Raw genomic sequence first — 23,238 nt, forward strand, 5'->3', positions numbered from 1 at the left:
TAAACTGCGCTAACTTTAAGCACAGCTTATAGTCTTACCACCCCTCTTGGCTGGACTGTAGTGATGTGCTCCCAGATACCTGATGGTTGTAGTCGTGGCGAATATCCAGGGAACACACACTCACAGCCGAGGGAGATGAACAAATAAACTAACCTCGTCCTTTACTCTCAAAGAATAAAGGAGGAAAAGAATCTAAGTTTAGGATTTGTTCCTGAAATGGAAGAGCCGCACCTTCAGATTTGCAAATGATCTTTTCTTTATTGAATACAAAAGCAAGCAAATTTTCATTCAAATAAACTCCAATTCACAATTAGTGTGAGGCTTAATAGAACTGCAATAACTTATTCAACATTCAAATGTAGAACTACATGTATACCCTTAACTTTGTCTGTTTCTTTCAACAAAATCACCTAAAAAGGCAGAAAAGAACCTTTTCAGATAAATATTTAAATTGTCTTTTTGTCAAAATCAGATATTTGTTTTAATACTCTTTCCTTGCTATTGATGTCAGAATTTGAGTCTTTATGGGTATTATAGATGTTTGTGCAAGGATCTCACTTGAAACCAGAACACTTAACAAGTCAGGAAAACATGGGTTTTTTTTATATTTGATGCTGTTCTGTTCTTTAGTTTTCCCTTAAAATGTTGTGAAAAAATAATATATTTCTTTCAACACCCTTGGCAATGTCACTTAGCTATAGTTGAATTTATTTAGGTGATGTCTTTCTTGCGTTGGAGCTCCTCTGGAACCCTTCAGAGGATGACTCCCCCCGATTTCTTCTCCCTAAACCTCACTTATAAAGAAAATAAATGGAGGCAAGACCCTTGAACTCCCTCTGTTCTTGTTCAGGCTCTGGTGACTATTAACCAATTCTCAATACTATGGCCAAAGTTTCTAATTGAAATAAACTAAGTTAAAGGTTTTCTCACTACAAAACCTATTTCTCACTGTTGTTTCCCTGTTCTAAAATCCAGCAGGATTCAACATTCCATCTCACAGACTTCACATAAAAGCATAACTTTTCCCTGCACAGCTATCAGATCAATCTGGAGAATACAGCACACTCAGACAACAGCAGGGCTTACTCTGCCACCTGACAAACCTTGTACTGCAATCAGAATATGAGCACAAAACACACCTGCCATAGAGACACTAAGCACAGCCTCTCTCAGTCTTACCAGGGTAGACAGCCATGTGTGTCCACTTAGTATCTGTGCATACAGACTCTCATTCCACCTTCCATGACCTTAAATTCCCTTAGAACTTAACCGTACCATTCACTGTATGCAGAAACATACCTTCTCTCCCCTCAAAACCAAATTAAATATGGTTTAAACTTTCTCACAGCTTTCTATTAGTACTGCTTTCTCACCCAGAACATCAGTTTACCTCACATGTATTCAGCAACACAGCCATGAAAAAGGCAGTCTGTTTATTTAAGTACTCACTTCTAAGCTCAAATCATCTCATTCTCAGTACCAAGGCTCACCTTCACTCACTTTCAATATCAAAGTACCCTTTTTCAATGTCACATTTCACTTTAAACTCACAAAATCCATACTTTTATTCTTACTTTTACACAGACACACACATACGTTCTTACTTTTCCCAGTCTTCCCTTGCTCTCATCTCTCTCTGCTCACTGCCAGGGTTGCCATATAAAAAAAAATTCCCACCCAAAACGGCCCAAAACCCGCCCAAAAACCGCACACACCCCACCCCCGACGTCATCAATCCCGCCCCTTCTGTCATCTCCCCCACCCCCGCCGTCATCAACCCCGCCCCTTCCGCCATCACCCCGCCCCCACCGTCATCAGCCCACCCCTTCCGTCATCACCTCCGCCCCCGCCGTAATCAGCCCCACCCCCACCGTCATCGCCCCACCCAATACATCGGCAAACCCCGCCCAAAACGTCACAAACCCCGCCTCTGTCACCATTAGCCCCACCCCCCGCCGGCCGAAAAACTGCCCAAAACCCGCACAAAAAAAAACAAAACCAGCCCAAAAAACCACAACCCGCCGCGGGCAAAAGTTTCCCATGGCAGGTTGCGGAAAACCGCCCAATTGGGCGGGAAAACCGCCCATCTGGCAACCCTGCTCACTGCAGTGTCCCTGGCAACTCACCCCCCCAGAGGATCTGACATCACTCAACCAATCAGCTTGTCAGAGAAAGACTGTTTTTTTTTCTCTGATCTGTTTAGAATCTCCCTCCCCCATAGAAGTTACTGCAAAACTTCCTATAGAGAATTTTAAAGTCAATTTTAACCTGATGTGTACCCAAAACAGCAAGGAACATTTTATAGTACAATCCCCACTTAATCATGGTTTATTCCTTGAAAAATAAAACCACATTTAAGAAACACCTCACACTTTCTCCTAACTCCATTAACAATTCCCAAACTAAACTTTAAACCTTTTCGAACCAGCAGCATCCACCAAAACACGGCCTATGTGCTATTCTATAAACCGAGTCTGAATGTAGATGGGACTTATAGAATACCACTAGGTGCGTAAATTAGATGCACCTAGATTTTAGTCACCATATTTAGAATCCGGCCCAATATGTGTTAAGGTAAAATAATGCACAGTTTTTCTATTTAAGGCATGTTAAGTGACAAATATTCTCTTTTATTCTTTTTTTCCCAAGTTTATTTAATTTTTGATATCTCACCTATCAAAAATATTTGCAACTATTCTCCCGTCCCCCCACACCATCTAAAAAGTGGGATAGTTAAATGTTTTCTGAAAATATACTTCAAATGATTATACACAAATAATCAAAGAATCCCCTTATTATCATTCTACCAAAGGTATTTCTTATAATATGTTAAATAAAATTCTATTTTAAAAAGATCAGGGCAAGGATTCTTCCATTTTTGCCGCTTTCCTCTTATACTTTAACTGCTCACTTTAAAATACATTTAAGTGCAAAACCTTGAACAGATTCCTTTCCTAATATAAGGTAATAAGACAATCCAGGGGGTCTTTTACTAAGCCGCAGTAGCGTTTTTAGCTTGCAGTAGAAATCATATGTACTCCTTTTCAACTTTTGTTTTTTTACTTATTACTGTTAGTGAGATTCTAATATCTCATCTATTTTTACTAGGCAGAAAACACTGTTCAATGCTAGATTCTTCTCTATAATTTTTCTCATATGTTTCAGAACTCCTGTGTAGAAGTTAAAACCACATTTAAAGTTTTGAAACATCAACCAATAACATGATCTAAATGTTCTCATCTGTGGCACTTTGTTGACCTCCTTGGTTTGGAATAAGATAATGCTTTCCTTATATTTTTAATCTTTATTATTAAATAAACTGTCAGAGCACATCTCTTCATTTTCCATCACAAGGTCATAACAGATAAATTGAGCATATGAGGCCTGGACCTCTCTTTTTTTCAAGAAGGGTATCAAATTCCATGTTCTGCTTTCCCTGAAGCATATGATTTTTGTTAGCAGTCCGTTTCATTTTCTTTGCTTCTTGCCCTCCAGCCATGCTTTCTCAAACCACTAATTCACACCTACTAACGGAATAAGCATTCTAACCAATAACTACATGTTACCAATTATAGAAAGGATTTTACTCTTATATTATTCTTTCTGGAGGTAATTCTATAAAACATGTTCCTTGTATAAAGCATGTTTTACATGTGGATAGTTTTATAAAATTGTGTGACCAAATGTTATGTGAATAAGTATGCACGCTATCAAGATGGTGCTTACTTTATTTATAAAACATTGAGAAATCACCATTCAGATTCAAAAGAAAACTATCAAAAAGGTATACGATGTTAGCTAAACAATTAGAAATAGTAAAAACCATTCAAACAAATATAATATACAGCATGCAATGACACATGCAAAAAACAATAGAAAACAATACACTGTAAAACAAAAAGTTATATTCACATGGGAAAGAGAAAACAATAGACAAGACCCTCTTCACGGACTCAGGGGAAGTGAGACATTGGGCAGTAGCCAGAAACCAGCTAGCGGCAGATGAGTCACTCAGGCTAGCTACAGCACTAGGCAAGGCAGGCTCAGCCTGGAAACAGGCAAAGCAGGCAAGGCTTGATAGAAGACAAGGCAGTCAGGACGTGAACTGGAGACAAGGCAGACAGGGCTTGAACTGAAGACAAGGGTAGGCAGGACAAGGTAGACAAGGCTAGACAGGACAAGGTGGACAAGGCTAGGCAAGATTAGACAGACAAGGCAAAGCAGGACAAGGCAGCTAAGCCTAGAACTGAATCCAGACAAGGCAAAACAGAACTCGGCAAGCAAAGCTAGAACTGGATCCAGACAAATCAAGGCAAGGCTAGGCAAGAACTGGATTCAGACAAGACAGGAGAGGAGCAGGAGACAAAGCAAGGCTGGAGCTCGGAGACCAGGCAAGGCAGGAAATCAGAGACAGGACAGGCAAGGCAGAAACTAGAAGGCAAGGCTTGAACTTGGAGACATGGCAGGCAAGGCTGGAACTTGAAGACAAGGCAAGGCTGGAATAGGGCAGCAGCTGAAGACACGACAGGGCTGGAAACAGGCAAGGTGGAACTAGGCAAGCAAGGCACAAACAGGAACCAGACATGGCAAGAACTAGAATAAGGCAAGCACAGCTTGAACAGAAGATACACGAGGCAAGGCACAGCTGCTGGAGACTTGTTGTGAAGGCCCCGACTGAGAGACAGGAGCCCCCTGAAGTACTCCCAGGGCTGGAAGTGGAATCCAGGGCATCCCTCGTGTGTCCCAGTGGCGTAGCCAGACTGCCAATTTTGGATGGGCCTGAACCCAAAGTGGGTGGGCACAAAATTTTCTCTCTACCCCCCTCCCCCAGCAAAATTTAGTCACGCTAATCAGATGCATTTGTCACACAGGGTAAAGTGCTGCTTTTCAGTGCATCAGATTTCAGAAAATTTATTTAATAGCCTAACACCCTTTTCAGTGAGCTTTCAGAGGCCAAAACCTCCTGCCTCAGGTCAGTATAATGCTGTTACGGTATCCTGGCCTGACCTAAGGAAGGAAGTATTGGTCTCTGAAACTTCATTAACACAGGTACCATATTACTTTATCCTAAATTAAAATAAAATTATTTTCTTTACCTTTCTTGTATGACCATTTACTTTTTCTCATTGTGTCGCTCCCAGTCTCTAGATTCTGCTTTCCTTCGTTTTCACTTAACTCTTCTGACACGGTTTCCTGGCCATTTCTCATTTTTCTCTCCTTTTTCTTTGCTTTCTTCAATATTTTTCTGCCTCTCTCTCTCTCTGTCCTGATTTAATTCATTCTTACTATCCATTCTTTAATTTCCTTCATCTACTTATGGCTTTTCATCTTTTTCTCACCCTTGTTCTCCCCATGCCCCTTCCTCTTATTCTCCAGTCTTTCACTACTCTCCTTTTCCGTCCAGCAGCTCTCTTCTTTCTCTCCTCATCCTTCCAGTCTCCCCTCTCTCGCCCCATCCTTCCAGTAGTCTCCCCTCTTTCTTTCTGCATCCTTCCGTCCAGTGTCACCTCTTTCTCCCTACCCTTCCATCCAGCGTCTTCCCTCTTTCTCTCCCCATCCTTCCATCCATCTACCCTCTCTCCTGATCCTTCCATCTAATGTCTCTCTCTCCCTCTTTCTAACCAGTGTCTCTGTATCACTCTACCCTTTTCTGTTCAGTGTCCCTTCTCTCTCCATATCCTTCCAGTCTCTCCCCTTTCTCTCCCCATCCTTCCATCCAGAGTCTCTCTCCCCATCCATCCGTTTTCCCTCTTTCTCTCCCCATCCTTCCATCTGTTTTCCCTCTTTCTCTGCCATCCTTCCATCTATTTTCCCTCTTTCTCCCCATCCTTCTATGTTTTCCCTCTTTCTCTGCCATCCTTCCATGTTTTCCCTCATTCTCTGCCATCCTTCCATCTGTTTTCCCTCTTTCTCTGCCATCCTTCCATCTATTTTCCCTCTTTCTCCCCATCCTTCCATGTTTTCCCTCTTTCTCTGCCATCCTTCCATGTTTTCCCTCATTCTCTGCCATCCTTCCATCTGTTTTCCCTCTTTTTCTCCCCATCCTTCCATCTGTTTTCCCTCTTTTTCTCCCCATTCTTCCATGTTTTCCCTTTTTTCTTCGACGAGGCCCGCCCTGCATGCCAGCGCCCGCCCCAGCTCCCATTGCCGGCCACTGCTGCTTTTCCTGTTGAGTAACAGGGCCGGCACTACAAAAAGAAGAAGCGCTAATGGCGCTAAGGAAGACGAAAAATGTTTAAAAAAAAAAAAAAAAAAAGCGCGGCACCGGCAGGCACTGTCTAATAGGCAGCCTTGAGGCATTGGCTGCTGGCTCGCAGGCTCCTCCCCTCTCTACGTCACTGCAGTGACGTAGGAGACGGGAGGAGCCTGCGAGCCAGCAGCCAATGCCTCAAGGCTGCCTAGACAGTGCCTGCCGGTGCCGCGCTTTTTTTTTTTTTTTAACATTTTTCGTCTTCCTTAGCGCCGTTAGCGCTTCTTCTTTTTGTAGCGCCGGCCCTGCTGCTCAACAGGAAAAGCAGCAGTGGCCGGCAATGGGTGCTGGGGTGGGCGCTGGGCGGGCCTGGGCCGAAATTGGGTGGGCCTGGGCCCAGCCAGGCCCACCCGTAGCTACGCCCCTGGTGTGTCCCAGTCTGGTGGCTCAGTAAAGTCCTCCTGGCGCACATGTGCGCACACACACCCCAACGCTGGTGCCGATCAGGGCCGGAAATGCTGCTGTGAAGTGGACCACAGGCCCGAGGAGCCCCGAGAAGGCTGACCACCATGAGAAACAGTTTGAGTCAGGTGTGAGGCATGGTGGACTCATGAAAACCCTCATATAAAACTACCAACTATACTCAAGTATGACCAGCACAAAGTGGAAAACCAGCATTCTTCCTGCATGCATCATAAAGAACTGGGCCTAACTGAAGAATGTTTACTCATAAAACCAGGCCTTGGGTCATTTCTTGAATTAAGTAAAGAGTTTTCCTGATGAAGAATGGCCAAGATGAGAGCATGGGCTTTGCCAGTTTCTTTTGCAAACTATAAAAACTCTATATACAAATCCAGTGGCAGCTGTTATGGTTAATGGTATTTCATCTGAGGTCCCTCTTCGGAGAGTGACGAGGCAGGGATACCCGCTCTCTTATTATTATACTAGTAAAAGAGGCCCATTTCAGAGCAAATGAAACGGGCGCTAGCAAGGTTTTCGTCGCCAACACCCCCCCTCCCTCCCTCCCTGACCAACCCCTTCGTTGTTCTGCCATTGCTCCACCCCCAACGTCATGACGTTTGACGCGAGGGCGGGGCCCGGAGCGATTTCCCACCTCCCTCCCTCCCTGCCTGCCTGCCTGCCAACCTCTTCATTGTTCTGCTATTGCTCCGCCCTTGAGGGCAGGGCCCGGAGCGATTTTGGTGGCTTCACCACCACGAACCTTCGAACCTTTTTGAAGGAAGTCAGGGCTTGGCTTCACTAACGTCAGTGTCCTCAGAACGTTGAGGGTGAGTTTTATTATAGTAGATATTCTTTTTCTGGAGCCTGTATTGTATCTGATGAAGCATAATGTGAATATTCCTGATGTGATTATAGGTAAGGAGCAGGATAAATTCATGGCTTTTGCAGATGATATTATGCTCATTCTTACACAGCTGGAACGCTCTTTGGATGAGGTCTTGCATGCTTTCTATTCATTTGGAGCTCCATGTGGTCTAAAGCTTAATGTTTCAAAGTCAGAGGTGCTACTGCTTCACCTTCAGATTTCAGCACACGGGGTTGCCTTTCCTCTGAAGGAGGCCCAGGGCACAGTGAAGTACCTAGGTGCCTTTATACTTTCTGAAATCCATCATCTCTGTGATTGTAATGTTCCTCCGTTATTCCAAAAGTCTATAGATTTCATGTGTTTATGGGGGGCCCTTCCTCTAACTTTGGCGGGGTGAATCTTCCTTTATAATATGTTGATTATTCCACAGTGATTATACCTCCTTCAAACTCTCCTGGTGTGGTTGCATAAAAGAGCTAGATAAGCTCCACAAGGTACTTTGGGATTTTCTCGTTGGGGGGGGGGGGGGGGGGGGGGGGTGAGGCAAAAAACCTCAGTGGTCTCAACAGGTTCTGGCACTGCTCAAGAATAAGGGAGGGTTTGGATTATTGGATTTATACACATGTAATTTGGCCTCTGGGTTAAGATAACTTTCGGATTGGTGTTTGGGGACTGGCTACACTACTCCTCTAGTGCTGGAGGAGGCGGCATTGTTCCCAAAGTCCTATACTTATTACATAACAAACAGTCTCAGTTAGATTCTACTGATCATACTTATATGGTACGGACTTATATATGACCAGGGCTTTTTTTGAGGGGGTACTTGGGGGTACTGAGTACCGGCACCTTTTCCATTGTCTGCTAAAATTAACCCATTGTCCCCAAGTTTTAATGAAAGAGCTCAGGCTCTGCACACCAATTCTGCCTTGTCATAGATTCTGTGACAGGTTGCAGGGGGCCTGGCTATTGTGGAGTGGATCTCTCAGTGATCATCCCATCTCTGAAGGGTGGCCTGGCATTTGAGTACCGGCACCTTTTCGCTAGAGAAAATGCACTGTATATGACACATCTGGCAACACTTATGTAAACTGCTGGCTGTCTCCTTTTCTTTCCTTACTGGGTAACCCTGATTTTACTCAAGGGTGGCATGTGACAGGTATACAAAAGCTGGGAGATGTATTAACTGATGTGACTGTGCTTTTGTCTTATAGGAAGTTACAATCCCTGTATGCTCTCCCAGGGGTAGACCCTTTTGTTTATTTGAAGCTTCAACATTACTTGAGCACTCTGGATCCCCCTGCATTTGTCTAAGGCTTCAGCTATGAAAATTCAGAGTTGTTTGCAGTTGTTTGAGGATTGTCCACCAAGGCTTGGGGATTATCAGTCATTTCTTTTTGATCTGCTGCCCAATACTACTTATGAGGTTTTAGCTGGGGAGTGGAGTGTGGATCTTGGGAGCTCATTCTCTCCTGATCAAATAGCCTTTGCCTTTGCTGTTATTCCTAAGTTATCAGAAAATATGCTGCATAGGGAGCAGGAATTGTAATTTCTGCACAGAATGTACATATCCCTGTGGAGAGCTCACAAGGCAGGGTTGGTTTCTGATTGGACATGCCCTAAGTGTGGAATGGTTTTGGCCATTCTGGGGCATATATTTTGGCATTGCCCAAGGATCTTGCATTTTTGCAGAAAATTTGGTCTTTTACTACTTCCTGTCTGCACCTTTCTGTTCCCTGTGCTGTGGAAATTGTATTGTTTAGACAATCATGTTGTATTGGCACTTTATCTGAAGGTAATACCCTTTTATTGGCCAACAACGTTGTTTAAAGTACTAAGTCAAAGTACTTAAGTAAAAGTAAAGATAAATGCATATTTTGATGCTTAAGTACGAATAAAAAGTACAATGACAATCATATTAAAAATGTACTCATAAAATGTGACAGAGATCTGTCTTGATACTAGTGTTGATGAATATCTCAGCAGCCTTTGACACTATGGATCATAATATCATGCTTCCAAGGCTGGAAGAAACAGGTATTGATGGCACAGTATTTACATGGTTCAAATCCTATTTGTCAGACAGACAACAATCAGTTCTGTTCAGTAACAGCACATCATCACCTTGGACACTGAACTGTCACCTATTTTATTTAATATTTACATCAAGCCTTTAGCTGAGCTGCTTTGGTCAATAGGCACAAAATTCTACATCTATACCAATGATGTGGAACTACTCATGCCCATTCGACCAGAGCCACCACAGCTTTGAGTAAACTGACAGTCGGTCTAAAAGCAACTCAGGAATGGACAAAACAACAAACAAACAACAAACTCTGCCTGGAAAATAGACGCGAAGTGGCGGGGCATCCCATATTGTCAAAACAAGATGGGCGTCCATCTTTCGTTTCGATAATACGGTCATGGACGCCCAAATATCAACATTTAGGTCATCCTAAGAGATGGTTGACTAAATGTTGAGATGGTTGACCTTAGAGATGGTCGTCCCCGGTTTTCGGCCATAATGGAAACCGAGGATGCCCGTCTCAAAAACGACCAAATCCAAGCCCTTTGGTCATGGGAGGAGCCAGCATTTGTAGTGCACTGGTCCCCCTCACATGCCAGGACCAGTGCACTGGTCCCCCTCACATGCCCTAGGGGGCACTGCAGTGGACTTCATGAATTGCTCCCATGGTGCATAGCTCCCTTACCTTGGGTGCTGAGCCCCCCGAAACCCACTACCCACAACTTAACAACACTACCATAGCCCTTAAAGGGTAAAGGGGGGCACCTAGATGTGGGTACAGTGGGTTTTGGGTGGGTTTTGGAGGGCTTACATTTACCAGCACAAGTGTAACAGGTAGGGGGGATGGACCTGGGTCCACCTGCCTGAAGTGCACTGCAGTACCCACTAAAAACTGCTCCAGGGACCTGCATACTGCTGTGATGGAGCTGGGTATGACATTTGAGTCTGGCATAGAGGCTGGCAAAATATGTTAAAAAAATTTTGGGGGGTGGGAGGGGGTTGGTGACCACTGGGGGAGTAAGGGGAGGTGATCCCTTATTCCCTCCGGTGGTCACCTGGTCAGTTCGGGCACCAAGTAAAGTCGGCCAAATGCTCATCAGGGACGTCCTTCTTTTTTCCATTTTCGGCCGAGGACGCCCATCTCTTAACCACGCCCCTGTCCCGCCTTCGGTACACTGACGACACGCCCCCGTAAACATTGGTCGTCCCCGTGATGGAAAGCAGTTGAGGACACCCAAAATCGGCTTTCGATTATGCCAATTTGGGCGACCTTGAGAGAAGGACGTCCATCTCCCGATTTGTGTCAGAAGATGGGTGTCCTTCTCTTTCGATTATGCCCTTAATAGATTCAATGGGTTCCTAACACAACTAGACAAGTACCTGGCTTCAAAATACATTTTGAGAAATATAAACTCCCCCTAAAATCACAGGAATCTTGGGATACTGCTAGACTCATCATCTGTCAAATTCAAGAAACTTTTAAACATTATTTCTATCACCTGTGGCAACTACAAAATCATTCTCCATGTATTGAAAAGTTGAGTCTGACTACAGTGGTTCATATCATAACTAGAGTACTGTTATGCGTCCTCAGTTTCCATTATCGCCGAAAAACGACCAGCTCTAAGGTCGACCTAAATTTTGCAATTTGTGCGTCCCCAACTGTATTATCAAAACGAAAGATGGACGCCCATCTTGTTTTGATAATACGGGTTTCCACGCCCCTTCGCCGGGATGTCCTGTGAGGACGTCCTCAGTAAAACTTGGTCGCCACTTTCAATTATGCCCCTCCACGTAACTCAAGAGCACCTACACTTCAGGAAGCAGGTGAAATCCTAGCTCTTCTCCCAAGCCTTTAATACATTTGGTGACTGATGATCTACTCACTCCGCAACTGGACTAGTTTGCTGCACACCCTAACTTAGGAAAGTTTCTCACATTTTATTCAACTCTATATATAATTTGCACTCAGCTTAGGCACCCATCTATTTATCCCAATTTGTTTTGTAATACCCATTTTGTCCCTGTCTATATATCTATACCGATATTCAGTTCTATTTAATTGATCCGAAATGACCACTGACCAGTTAAATAGTGTTTTTCTGGCTAATTACAAATATACAGCAGGAGAATAAATATTCGTGGTTAGCAGCTACCACTAAACTGGTTATGTTGCATACCTTATCCAGTTAGGCACGGATATCCAGCACCAGACCAGATAACATTAACCCCCTCTCACCCCCTAAAATGTGATTAAATACATTACTTACCAGCCCCTAATATTATACTCAGGTCCATTAGAGCAACATGGAGTAGTCTAGTAGTGGGTGCAGTGCACTGCAGACAGGTGGACTCAGGCCAATACTTCCCCCTACCTGTTACACTTGTGGTGTAAACCAGCCCTCCAAAACTCATCAGAAAAACCCACTGTACCCACATACAGGTGCCCCTTCACCTATAAGGGCTACTGTAATGGTGTACAATTGGGGGGTAGTGAATTTGGGGGACGTTGAGGGGCTCAGCAGACAAGATAAGGGAGCAATGGTGAGGTGTGCCTGGGAGCATTTATTTGAAGTCCACTGCAGTGTCCCCTTGACTGACCCATTGCTCTCCTGGGATGTCTGTGTGGCCAGTCCAATGGCTTGATTTTGTGCATTTTTCACTTGGGCATTTTTTTTAATGGACCAAAAATAAATAAATAAATGTACAGAGCACAAAAACATCTAGCAAATAGCCTTTAAAAAAAAAAAGAAAGAAAGATGTTTTTCTGTTTTAAAATAGCTATATTCCTCACTTGAATTTTGAACATTTTTAGCAAAACATCCAAAGATGGACTTAAGATGTCATATAAAAAATGCCCCTCTCTGTGTCATAGGTCGTAATCAACCCGAGCCTATTGTGACCCATGTATTCCTTTGTTGCTTTATTCTCTTTGGCAGTGCTGAGAATTGGGTAATCCTGGATGCTTTCTTAATAGTAGCCAATTCCTTCTTAAGGTTGTTGATTTCATCTTCATAGCTGATATTTGGAGAAAGAGGGGGCAAGCTCTAAGGTTCCATATGGTTTGCCTTAGGACTAAAGCACAACATGTATTGCATTGAATGAATGTCATGTTGATGTATTTCACAAGTGTGAATAGGTAAACTGTATTAAAAGATATGAATGAGTAGGATTGACTAATACAGAGTTTATTGAAGATACTTGGCTCTTGAGTTGTCAATATAGGGTAGGCGGGAGAGAGGTGGGTAGGGAGGGACTATAAAGTCAGGATTAAGACAAATTCAGAAACTTTTCAGAGACCAGAACTTCTGCAAGAGAAAAGAAAGGGAGGGTTTTTTTTTTCTTTATAGGATAGATGGAGGTAAAGTCAGATTATCAAGGAGATATTAAGAGAAGGACACACACAGGTAAAAGCAGATTAGAATCTCTGAATCAAACCAAACTATAATCTGAGAATTCAATGCTTAGCTCTTTGGCAACACTCCAAAACTGTTCTCTTTTCAGAATTTATCTAGATTCTACAGAGCTGACCTGCCCTTTAAAGACACACAGAGGGGCATAATCGAACGTCGCCGGCGAAATAGATCGCCGGCGATCTATTTTGGCAGTGGCACTACAGCTGGCCGGAACCGTATTATCGAAAAAGATGGCCGGCCATCTTTTTTTTCCGATAATATGGTTTAGCCCGGCCAAATGCCAGAGATCGCCGGGTTTGAGATGGCCGGTCTTGTTTTTCAGCGATAATGGAAAAAAATGCTGGCAATCTCCAACCCGGCGATGTCCAAGGCATTTGGTCATGGGAGGAGCCAGCATTTATAGTGCACTGGTCCCCCTCACATGCCAGGACCCCAACTGGGCACCCTAGGGGTCAGTGCGGTGGACTTCAGAAAACACTCCCACATGCATAGCTCCCTTACTTTGGGTACTGAGCCCCCCCCCCAAACCAACTACCCACAAATGTACACCACTACCGTATCTCTTAGGGGTGAAGGGGGCAACTACATGTGGGTACAGTGGGTTGTGGAGGGCTCCCATTACCAGCACAAGTGTTACAGGTAGGGGGGAATGGGCCTGGGTCCGCCTGCCTTACGTGCATTGTGGTACCCACTAAAAGTGCTCCAGGGACCTGCATACACGCAGGCCTCTAGGACTTGTTGCTGCTGTATAACCTTGGCACACCAGTTGAGACCTGAAAACTAATGTCTTTGAAAAAGTCCTTTATTTGAATAAGCACATTTACTCACAGTTAACTGCAGATCAGAGGTTGTGCCCCACTGGCAAACAGTCTCCCTGGTACTGAGATGAGCAGTAGGTCAGAGCTGGCAGAATGGTGTACAATGCCCTCTTTCAGCAACATTCAAGGTAATAACTAAGTTCTCTAACATGGGTAACACATGAAAGGGATCTAAAACTGGCTTACAAAAATGGCCACTACCTCATGGACTACCGGAAACAAAACTGGACACACTCTGACCCAGTTAGCAAGGGGAAAAGCACCATGGGAGTAGAGCCCACTACCCTACTCCCACCACAATGCATTGCTGATGTGACTCTGCAGTGCACCTAACAGAAAAGGTGTCACACTCGCCTGAGAGCCATATCACAACCAGGGAAAGGCTGTTAGAGGATAGAACACATTCTGCTGTCATGGAGGTGGGTACGGCATTTGAGTCTGGCATAGAGGCTGGCAAAAAAGGTTTTAGTTTTATTGTTTTAGTGTGGGAGGGGGTTGGTGGCCACTGGGGGAGTAGGGGGAGGTCATCCCCGATTCCTTCCGGTGGTCATCTGCTCAGTTGGGGCACCTTTTTGAGGCTTGGCCGTGAAAATAAAAGGACCAAATAAACCCGGCGAAATACTGCTGAACGCCACTTTTTTTTCCATTATCCGCGAAAGCCGGCCATCTGGTAGCCACGCCCATGCCCGCCCATGTTCCACCTTCGCTTCACCGCCGACACGCCCCCTTGAACTTTCACCGGCGAGGCGACGGGAAAGCGGCGATGCTGTCAAAAAACCCGGTTTCGATTATACCGATTTGGCCGCTTTTATGAGATCGCCAGCCATCTCCCGATTTATGTCAGAAGATGGCCGGCGATCACTTTTGAAAATAAGCTGGATGGTCTATTGGTCAACAGATACAATGGAACCAAATTAATTAGATTAAAATAAAAGGCAACACTACAATAGAATGAAGGTTAAAAAAAACCACAGTTCGAAGTTTATCTCATTGATTGTATCTAAGCTTATGTTTGGTCATTTTAAAATTGTTATACTGTTAGCAAAATTATAAATGTTAAGTTAAACTGTACCTGCTGTACACCACCTTAGATGAATCTTTTCATAAAAGCAGTTAATAAACCCCAACAAATAAGGGACACTTTTACTAAACTTTAGTGCACACTAACAGATAATAGCGTGCGCTAAATGCTGCATGTCCTATTTTATACCTTTTGGCCATGTGGCACTTAGTACACGCTAATGTCTACCAGTGAGAGCTAAGCTTTTGTAAAAGGGCCCTTAATAAGTAAATAAATAAATAAATAAATAAAATAATGACGAGCAGCATGCCATCCCTCCCCTCCCCACCTAGCCTTTGCCTTTGCTGTTATTCATAAGTTATCAGAAAATATGCTGGATAGGGAGCAGGAATTGTAATTTCTGCACAGAATGTACATATCCCTGTGAAGAGCTCACAAGGCAGGGTGAAGGAAATAGATTTTTTAAAAAGATTTGCCACACATAAGCTCTTCCTCTTTCACAAATAAATATCAGCACCATGCCCAGAAATCTACTACCCAACCCTAACTCCTCCATGCACTTATTTTGCCCTTCACAGGGGACTAATAGGGACAGAAGTGATCCCATTCCCTCTTGACCCTTCAAGGACATTTTTCACAAATTGCACTGGCTGACACCGCATGCTTCTTTGCTCTAATGACATGATCCATCCTTTTGAAGACATCCAAAAGGGTAAGCACAGGGGACGGGATGGATAGTGCCATTTAACACCTTTACTGATTTACTTGGAAAGGGGTGGATTGAGTCATTGGAGGATTTTGTTGAAGCACTTAACAGGAGGGATAATTTTAGCCCCCCCCCCTTCCCTCCCGGACCCAGTGTTTGCCATTTCCAGTAACACATCTATATTAGCCATCATTAAAAAAAGTGCTTTAATGCCTGAGGTATTAAAGGTTTTACAGCACTAATGCCTGCTTTATAACTGGCTAGTAATCAAATGATAATAGTTTACAGTTTAGTCCATAGGCCACCACGTTTAAAATGTATTTGTTAGTCTGAAATCCTTCTGAAATGGCAGGTTGCCATGGCAATTTGTATTTGTTTACCCTAATAGATATCACAAAGCTATTTCCCTCTTCAAGAGCAAATAGCATTCTTCTTACAGTAAACATTTCATCATGTTTGTAATATACTGTAAAACTAAGAGAAGTCTTCTTTTTAAATAGTGTCTCTTGGTAGTATTTTAGAGACTATTCACATAACCAAGTACAGGCAAAGCCATTGTCTACATGATTCTGTTTTTAAACTTATTTCTCAAGAGAAGGACCGTTTTCATCACAACCACTTTCCCAGACAATAAACCATTCTCACTCGGTTTGTCTCTTGAAAATCCAGTAGCAGTGTCTTCTTTGCTAGTGAGATTCTACTGTAAATATAATGTTGGCCTATATTTTGTCATACTAGAAACATTAAGGGAATAGTGATGTTTGTTGAGGTTCATAGCACAATTTATTGGCGAAATGGGTAAATATTTACAAAGGCAACGCTAAGGCCAACATTTTCCTTAAGGAACAATAAATCTCTATGTTCACTGAAACGGAAGTCATCAGGACAGACACACTATGGGCTTTAAAAAAAACTTTTTTCTATCTATGGGAAAAATACCTAAGGGTCGATTCTCTCAAGTTTGGGATGTACAACAAGCAGAAGTTATTCACCGACTTTAGCACATGAAAATAGCCCCATCCTAAGATGACGTAGCTCAGAGACCCTGCATATTTTTCAAAATTTGAATAAATATTTTGTTGTATTTTCAGAATATTCTCTTTTCTTTATCACATAGGGCCTTTTTTACTAAGGCGTGCTAGCATTTTTAGCATGTGCTAATATTTAAGGCACACTAAACGTTAGAGATGTTCATAGGAATATATGGATGTCTCTTAGTGTGCTCTAAATATTAGTGCGCACTAAAGACGCTAGTGTGCCTTAGTAAAAGATCCCCATAATGCATAATCTATTGTATTACAGTTTGAAAGAGCCTCAATATTCCTTTCCTAGTAACCCTTTAACTAATATTCATATCTGCAACTGTGCATAGAGCAATAAACATGCTGCTTCCATAATGGCATTATGAGATATATGCAAGAAGCGAAAATCACTTTAACCTTTACACTGCCTTATTTCAATATGTGGATAGCTCTTACTCAACTTCAGTTCATACAAATCAAGTAGGAGAAAAGGAAAGGAAAAAGTTAAGAATAATTACTTGCTATTACTTTAATATTCATGTAATATACATCTACAGTACAGGCAATATTGATTGTGAAATGTTGGCAATTATAACATTCCAAAAGGAATTGACACAACTGTACTTAGAAAACTGACTGATGTTACCTGCTTGGAGGAACCATTATCCATACACTTTTCCAGATGTTTAAAAGATTTTTCCCATGTGTGTGCCCATTAGGAAAATGCTTAAGGGTCAATACACAAAGGAAGTTATTTGTTTTTTGGGGTGCTCCACTATTCACTTTCTCCATTGAAAAAAATGGCCATTTATTCCTGCTGTCTGTTTTCTATCTTTTAACTAGTCCTCAATCTGTAATAGGACATTCCCTCTTACCCCATGACATTCATTTCCTCAGGATTCTCTCATGAGGGACTTTTATCAAATGTTTTCTCAAAATCCAGATACACTATATCAACTGCTTTCAAAAAATGTAGCAGGCTGTGTGAGGATTTAAGGTGCACTCAAGAGAAAAGTCACAGATTGGAGTAAACAGCATGAAAGCTAGTAGCCTTTTGAGATCCTGCAAGATACTCAGTACCTGGATTAGCCATTGTTGGAAACAGGATCCTGAGATGATGGACCTTCAGTCTGTCCTAGAGGTAACCAATGATTAAAAATTTTAATCAAAATTGTGGGATTAAAAAAATATAATCATGTGATTAATCATAGCATGCTCCCTCCCAATGTCCAGCATCTATCACACCCTCCCCAATTCCAATATTTCTCTCTTTCTCAACTCGTGCACTCGGCACTTGCTCCGCCTCACTCGCAAACACTACACCAAAACGCATCTTAAAGAATGTTGGATTTATTTTTGGCCGCAGCCAGGAACGTTTTACATTACAATTCAAAAACAACATTATAACATATTATAACATAATTATTGTCATAACCACATAACTAACATTTATCATCAATTAATAACTTGGGGGTACACAGCTTCGGGTCTCGCAAATGCTTAGTATGCCCCACAGGTTGCCGCCCAAGCAGCCTGTGGGTTCCCTGTGCCAATTACCAGCACCCGTAGACTCCTGGCGCATCCCGCTTAAGGATGCCCAGCCATAATATCCAAAACAGCGTTCTGGCCCCCCGGCCGCCTAAGCCAGGAGACACGCTGTCCAGATTTTCCTGCTGCCACTATGCAGCCGTACTGTTGCTTATGCTTATCACTTTGCAAGAGGTCTTTCTGCCCCTGTAATCAGCATCTCAGTTAGTAGTGTTACTGGTATGTTGCTGTGTACCCCCTGGTGTCATTGCGTCAACCTCTCCTCTTACCGCCTGCTGCGACAATTAGTGCCTTCTGACTGGGCGGGTGGGTGGGAGAACGCTGCTCTCTCCTTGCTGTCCCGAATGGAAAGGAAATTCCCCTTTCCTTCCCTTCCTTTAATTTTCTTTTCTCTCCGCCCCTCCCCTCCCCTTCCCTGCTTTAACCCTTTGCCTGCCTATCTCTACCTTTCTATTCTCCCTGCACCCTCCTCCCGCCTCCCCCCTCCCTCCCCCCCGTCGCAGGCCATCGGCCCGGTTGTGCCCAGCCTCCCTTTAGGAGGTGTGGCTGGGTTCTCAACTCGTGCACTCGGCACTTGCTCCGCCTCACTCGCAAACACTACACCAAAACGCATCTTAAAGAATGTTGGATTTATTTTTGGCCGCAGCCAGGAACGTTTTACATTACAATTCAAAAACAACATTATAACATATTATAACATAATTATTGTCATAACCACATAACTAACATTTATCATCAATTAATAACTTGGGGGTACACAGCTTCGGGTCTCGCAAATGCTTAGTATGCCCCACAGGTTGCCGCCCAAGCAGCCTGTGGGTTCCCTGTGCCAATTACCAGCACCCGTAGACTCCTGGCGCATCCCGCTTAAGGATGCCCAGCCATAATATCCAAAACAGCGTTCTGGCCCCCCGGCCGCCTAAGCCAGGAGACACGCTGTCCAGATTTTCCTGCTGCCACTATGCAGCCGTACTGTTGCTTATGCTTATCACTTTGCAAGAGGTCTTTCTGCCCCTGTAATCAGCATCTCAGTTAGTAGTGTTACTGGTATGTTGCTGTGTACCCCCTGGTGTCATTGCGTCAACCTCTCCTCTTACCGCCACTGACCACGGCCACGACACCTCGTTCGCCGTGGTCCCCCATTGTTCCTGACTGCGACCTGCTCAGAACATAAGCGCCTCGATATAACCCTGTAAGTCAGAATTAAATATATCGAGCCCTATGTCTGACAAGTGTACTCCATCTGCCCTGTATAATCCTGCACATGACTCTTTGATTAATTCGTGCGTTATCGTATGCCCTTTAATTGATATCATAAACTTAGCCATCCCAATATTCATTTTCTTTCGCACCCTATCCACTGCCTTGTGTGATCTTTCCTCTCTCCATACCCTCCGTGGAATGATGCTGGACCAGCCCAAACGCAACCGTGGGAACCAGCCTGCCAACTTCGCTAGGTCTTGCTGCATATTTTTCCATAGCAGCACACTATTAACCATGGCCAGATCGTTGCCTCCTAAATGCACAATGAGCACGTCAGGCTGCCCGATAGACCTTAACGTCCACAGCACGGTTGGGATGAGCTGCGCCCAGCACATTCCCCTTTTACCCAGCCAAGTTATCGCTATCTTATTAGTGTTAAAACCCAGATTCAGTCCAGCGGGTCTTGCTGCCGCCCTCTTATGCGCCCAGTGTACATAGGAGTGACCGCATATCCAAATCTGCCGTGGCTCTCCCTGGTGACCTGCAACGCACAGGGGAGAATGAAACGTTAGCCAAAAACTTTAAAAACATTAACATGTGCATACCGACTATACCTACACAGTGCCATCTCACGCGCATCAGAACAGCTGCCTCGGTTGCAACATCTGCGCGGGCCGAACGTAACGCTTATATACGTCTGACCTCCACCGCCCCAGCTGCCTGATGCCCTCCGGATGCATGCCGCTGGCTGCTGCTTCGGTGGCTGCTCCAATCCGGAATGAGTGTGTCTTAATGACATCCGTTGGCATGCCTGCCCATTGCACACACCGCTTCAAGACTGCTGTGAATTGAAAGCGAGTCAGCGGTGTCATATCCGCGTGAACCAGCAGCCAACCCTCCCCCATGGGCCTATCTGCTAAGTATACCCTTAAATTCAATACTGGGCATGTTATATCTTGGGTCTTCCGGCCTAGCCGGATGCGGGTCCCCTGCGCCCGCTGATCGGTCTTGGATTTGCGTATCAGCAACTCAACCTTTGAATCCGTGATGGTGACATCGCGCAAAAGGAGACCGATCTCCGGGCTGGCACTCTTTGATCTTGCTACTACCTCGCTGACGCGCAAGGCACCATGGAAAGCCAGCGCAAAAGCACATCTGAACAAGCGGACCTCTGGGGCACTGGCGCAAATCTCCTCTAAAGCAGCAAAAAGCCTGACCAGTTGATGATGCAGAATTGGTTGCCTTCTATCAGTTGCCTTCCCTGCTGTCCTGTGCCAACCTCTCATCATCTGGGTTATTGCGAAATGCTTTGTTGGGTTAGCTATTCCCATTGCTTTGGTAAAGAATGAGATGCTAGCTAGAGTGACTAGTACATGTGTTCTACTGAGCCCTTGTTTGTGCGATGCCGTGACAAATTGCACTACTGCTGATGACGTGAAGAGATCAGCGCGTCCGATCTCTTTCAGCTGCTTAACATAGGACCGTAACGCCGCCATATACCTCCTCCGCGTGGCATCTGATAAGGATTGCAGGATCAATTCCCAGACGTCCGTGGTCCAAAACTCCATACACTGTCTGGGATCGGGGTCTGGAATGGTTCCGCACCGGGAGCCCGGGATCTGAAGTCGGCGAACTTGAAACGAGAGAGAGCGTCAGCTAGTACATTCTCCTTACCCGCAATGTGTTTTGCTTTTATGGCCACATTATGTACCAGGCACTGCAGAACTATCTCCCGAATCAGATTAATGGTAGGGATTGTGTGCGCGGACAGGCCATTTATGGCGTGCACTACCGCCATATTATCGGAATGAAAAATAATCGCCCTGTCCGCTAACTCGTGTCCCCAAATGTGGAAAGCCGCCATTATCGGGAACAGTTCTAAAAATGTGATATCGCGAGTGGCCCCTGCCGCCACCCAAGCTTCCGGCCATCGCGCCGCACACCATGCCCCTTGGAAGTAAATGCCGAAACCTTCCCCCCCTGCTGCATCAGTGAATAACTGTAACGCGTCTGCCTGAATGGGGGCATCGTGCCAAAATGAAATCCCGTTGAAATTTGCCAAAAACCGCCTCCAGACTTCTAGATCCTGCTTAATGGCTTTTGTTACCCTGATGTGATGATACGGGCGTGATACCCCGGCGGTCGCTAAGGCCAGCTTTCTAGCGAATATGCGCCCCATAGGCATAACCCTTGTGGCGAAACATAACAGCCCTAAAAGCTCCTGAAACTGCCTCAAAGTTGCTTTATTGGCCTGCATCATAGCATTAACTGCATCAGACAGCTTAACAATTTTGTCCGCCGGCAATCTAGAGCATTGTTCTCTAACGTCGAGCTCAATCCCTAGGAATGTAATTACCTGCACTGGGCCCACTGTCTTATCTGCCGCTAAAGGGATGCCAAATTTCTGCGCCACCTGCATGAAAACCTGCAACACGGCAGCGCATTCCTGCGCATCCGTGCCGCAAAACAGGAAATCATCCAAGTAGTGCACCACCGCTCCCTCCGTGGCTATCTGCTCTATTACCCAGTGTATAAAGGAGCTAAACTGCTCAAAATACGCGCAGGATATTGAACAACCCATCGGTATGCACTTATCGAAGTAGAAGCGGCCTTTAAAAGTAAAGCCCAGCAAATGAAAAGACTCTGGATGCACTGGCAGCAAGCGGAAAGCGGACTCAACGTCGGCTTTTGCTAAGTGGGCCCGCCTTCCCCGCTGCCTGATTATTTGAATAGCTTTATCCACTGACGCATAATGAACCGTACAGCTATCAGGGTCCAAATAGTCATTGACAGAGGCGCCTAGCGGATAAGAGAGATTCTGGATCAGGCGGAACTTTCCCTGCTCTTTTTTTGGAATTATCCCTATTGGAGATATTATCATGGGCGAGAATGGCGGGTCCGTAAACGGGCCCGCCATTCTACCCAGCGACAATTCTTTAGCTATCTTTTCTTCCGCTACCTGTGAATGCGTGTTAATGGAGGCTGCATTCTTTGGACACGTGATGGACATGGGCTTGGGACCTCTATAAGGAATTACGTAACCTGAACTGAAACCTGAAGCTATGGCCTGCGCACTGGCCCTATCCGGGTAGTGCGATAACCACCACTCCATGGCCTCAAGCCTGATGGGGGATGGTGCCATTTGCGTCTGACCCGTGTCCTGACTGGGGGTTATGTTGTCTCCTATTTTTTGTGCTCCTGCAGTATGTCGCTGGGTGGCCTCCCCCACAGTTTGTGCAAGCATGCCTGAATTTACAGGGATGCCACGTACACGTCCCACTATTAAATTGCCTGCAAATCCTTTTTCCTGCCTGACCGCTATATTGGCGCTGTCCTGATGGAAATGCCTGAAAGGACTGCCCCTGCCTATTCCCTGTGCTATCGGCCATATTGAAGCCCTTGTCTTGAGCAAAAGGTCTATTGACCGCCATCTCATCCATCCACAAGTCAAATACCCTGTGTTTCCATGAGATAGCGGGGTTTTCTGCCATACTCTTACGAAATTTAATATCATAATTGAGCCAAGCCCAACCCCCATAACGCTTGTGTGCTCTGTTAATGGTATCCATATATCGTACTAAGTATGGTCCCACTTCTGGCTCCCTCTCAATTATAACAGTCATAAATATGTGAAAAGCCGATAACCAATTGCTAATGGATTTATAAATCTTTGGCTTTCTTTCCCGCTCCCATGGCGGGATCAGGCTGTCTTTCCCAAGGCTATTTTCCTCGTCGGTATCCCGTAGTAACAGAGAAAAAATGTCGATGAACTCGTTCCTCCAAATTTTCTCTTTCATAGCCTTGGGAACACAGGTGGAAAGGGTAAAGACCCCACATAAAGCGTCACTGCTAGGATTGAATACTTGGCCTACCCCCTCATGTGTGGCTACTGACTGTGCCCCAGACTCGGCGGCGCTCGGTGCGCTACCCATCGCTGGGTGCACACCCTGCCGCACCCCATACT

This window comes from Microcaecilia unicolor, chromosome 3 (genome assembly GCF_901765095.1).
Source record: "Microcaecilia unicolor chromosome 3, aMicUni1.1, whole genome shotgun sequence".
NCBI classification, from domain to species: Eukaryota; Metazoa; Chordata; class Amphibia; order Gymnophiona; family Siphonopidae; genus Microcaecilia; species Microcaecilia unicolor.